Source organism: Thamnophis elegans, chromosome 11 (genome assembly GCF_009769535.1).
Source record: "Thamnophis elegans isolate rThaEle1 chromosome 11, rThaEle1.pri, whole genome shotgun sequence".
Classification (NCBI taxonomy): Eukaryota; Metazoa; Chordata; class Lepidosauria; order Squamata; family Colubridae; genus Thamnophis; species Thamnophis elegans.
In genome coordinates this window covers 53556107-53559613 of record NC_045551.1, presented here as the reverse complement: position 1 = coordinate 53559613, position 3507 = coordinate 53556107, and the positions used below count along the sequence as shown (strand labels likewise).

At 43.3% G+C, this 3507-nt stretch overlaps 1 pseudogene; it reads right to left on the bottom strand.

Annotated features, from left to right (window-relative positions):
• Positions 1–240: 240 nt before the first annotated feature.
• Positions 241–3260, bottom strand: LOC116514644 (annotated as a pseudogene).
• Positions 3261–3507: the final 247 nt, after the last annotated feature.

The window sequence follows — 3507 nt, the reverse complement described above, 5'->3', positions numbered from 1 at the left end:
ATTGCAGGCCTGACAGTAATTAGACTTTCTATTTTTTCTTTGAAGTCACTTCACTTCTCATCCAAAAGCTTCCAGTCAGAGCTGAAGAAGCTTCTTAGATGAGAAGTGAAATGTCTTCAAAAAAAAACCCCAAGAAAGTCCAGTTGCCTTTTAAAACAATCATGACCTGGATGACTGAGAATTTCCATAGGCATTTACCCTAGATTTCCTTTCTTTTTTCTTTTTGTTGGTATAGAGAGTTTATTGAAGTGCTTTATGCTGGATGTTGCTCTTAGCAGTGAATGTCATATAATATAGCAGAATACCCATTAATGCTGCCAATACCTCAGTGGAGACTCATGGTCTCCTCCAGGCACCCCAATGATCCACACTGAGTATAAAAAGAGGTTTGATCTCTGAGACATCCTCATTGTTGCACTGAGCATTGTGCAAGATGCCCAAGTGAGCCAGCTTATGTTCCATGCTCCAAGAAACCTGATCGCGACCAACATCTTGACCCCATGTAACAGGAAATTGCTTGCCATTGATATCTACATAGAGGGCCACATTTTGTGCTCCATTTTTATAGGTGAACAGCAAAGAACATGGGGATCAGTGGTGGGTTTCAAAAATTGTTCGAACCTACTCTGTGGGTGTGGCCTCCTTTGTGGGAGTGGCTTGCCACCCATGTGACTGGATGGGAGTGGCTTGCCGCCCATGTGTCCAGATATAAAGATGCCGACAACACTTGTCAGAACCACCTTAAATTACCTCACACACACCACTGGCATGCATAAGAATATGATGTAAACTTGTTTTTTAAAAGGCATCTTTGGTTTGTGTTAAAACAACTTCAACACACGCAATGTTCTGATTGCACCACAAATGCAGTAGTTCTTACCTTTCACAGAGGCACTGAGTTGTATAAATATGAACATGATAGCATAAAATAATCATATCCAAGGACCATTGGTGGGTTTCAAAATTTTTTGGAACCTCTTCTGTAGGTGTGGCCTGCTTTCCGGGTCCACTGGTGGAACCTCTTCTAACCGGTTCAGTAGATTTGATGAACCGGTTCTACCGAATAGTGTGAACTAGTAGGAACCCACCTCTGATGGGGATGCTGCAAAGGCCCTAACTGTGAAAAACAGTCTTAAGTCACATTTTTTTCCAGTGCTGTTGCAATGTTTGAATGAACAAATTGAACGGTTGTAAGTCGAGGACTAAGCATTGTAAGTGCAAAGACACAGGGGCTTCTATTTCATGAAGCAAAAAAAGACCAAAAGGTTTTGAAACATCTGGTAAGAGCAAGGAAAGACAGTTCATTTTTGTCGTCATGTTTTTTTCTGAAACAAGAGTTGGGATGGAGGTCAAAAAAACACCCTACTTTCAACTCCAGGACCACCACCTATTAATTACAGATAATCCTCAACTTACCACCATTCATTTGGTGACCCTTCAAAATTGCAACTGTGCTGAAAAAAAATAACTTATGACCATTTTTCACAACTGTTACAGCAAGGTCATGTGATCAAAATTCAGACCCTTGGCGATTGGCTCCTATTTTGATGGTTGCTGTGTCCTGGAGTCATGGAATCACGTTTTGTGGCATTCTGCCCCCAGAGATCCGGACCCTACCCACTCTCATGGCCTTCCGAAAGGCTATTAAGACCTGGCTATTCTGGCAGGCCCTGGGCTGTTGACCCCATGACTGAGGTCCAGACCCGATTAGACTGGGTGTATGTTGTGGCTTTTTTTTTAAATCTATGTTTCTTTGCTTTTAACCTTTCTATTTTTTAAATGTATTTGTTGTAAGCTGCCCAGAGTTCTTCGGGATTGGGTGGCCTAGAAATTTATTAAATCTAATCTAATCTAAAATCTAATCTAATTCTGTCAGGCAAGGTCAATTGGGGGGGGACGGGGGCTGGATTCACTTGGCAACTGGGGCACTGGCTTGACAACTACAGAGATTCGGGATGTTGCAGTGTGGCGGGAAGGGTGGTAAAATGGAGGAAAGACTTAACAAATGTCTCACTTTACAACAGAGATTTCAGGGTCAACTCAACAGCAAAGACAGTTTCTGGAGAAATAACAGCATCTGAGGTAGTATAATAGGATGGGGAGATAACTGGCTCTATACCACAGACGTGCAGTCAGGGGAGGCAGGGCCTCACCACTGTCATCATGAAAAGAAAAGAAAATGTAAAAGGAAAAAGGCTGAGGTAGTTGCTGCCAGAGTTACAGTGGATGACTCTGCTTAGTGCTTAACTGTTTAAAAAAGCCTCTAAAAAGTGCTCTCTACAGGAGGAGGCGGGAGAACAACTTGCCTAATCTAGTCTGGTGTTTTATGATCACTCGAGCAGAGTTAAGCAAGGGTTAAAAGCCAAAAAAATTCTGACGTAGATGAGGCATGTCGTTCTCCCGCCTCCTCCATAGAGGGCACTTTTTTAGAGGCTTTTTTAAATACTTAAGCACTAAGCAGAGTCATCTGGCAGCAACTTGCCTGACCTCAGCTCTTGCCTTTTTCCTTTTACATTCTTTTTCTTTTCATGATGGCAGGCAAGAACAGAGTTGAAATCCTCTCTGAAACAGCTGGAAAAGGTATGTGTGTGTGTCATAGGGAGGGGAAGGAATTCAAACTTCATCCTCAAGTGTAGATCCCTTCCCAAGTGTAGTTTGATTGCATGCAGAGCTATGTTGCCTTTACACATACACACACACACACACACACACACACACGGATAAAAATATATAAGCCCAGCTTCACTGATTACAAGTTTAAAAGGCAACGTGGCTCCACCTGAAATCAAAGGCTCGGATCGGAAGGCAGCAGAGGAATGGGGGCAGGTATGGCAAAGGAGCTACTTTCAAGCCATTGGAAAATATATCCAATCCAACTTCTGTCTTTGCGTTTGTTTGAGAGTGAGTGAGAGAGGGATCCAACTTCTCTGTGTGCATGTGTCTGTTTGAGAGAGGGGAGAGGGAGGGAGAGAGGGAGGAAGGAGGGAGGGAGAGGGAGAAGAAAAAGAATGAAGGAAAACTTTTTCGCAAAGGAGAAAAACAAATGTTGTTGCTTTAAATCGGAACTGAGCATGCCTGGATGTGGAATTCTGGGAGTTGAAGTCCACAAGTCTAAAAAAAAATTGAGACCCCTGTGTCAGTGCCTCACCAGCCATAAACCTCACCGCATGTCACTGCTCTGTGCATGTTTCACCTTGCACCCCACTCAGCACCAACAAAGCGGACATCAACCACAGCAGTGCCAACCTGGCCACCGCCATCACTGAGCAGGGAAAGAGCGAACCTTACCCTAGATTTTCATTTGCATAGGTGCTGGAGTCTATAAAAAAGAAACTATCTTGTGACCATTGTTGCCATTGTTTCTAAAAAGGGAAGACAACAACGTTATTGTTATTGAGAAGGGCTGCAAAAGCCATTATATTCCAATCTCTTTCTAAGCTCCCACCATATCCTTCTGCTCCCCATTGAATTCTTTGGCTGAGAAGCAAGCGAATGACCAAACCTCTC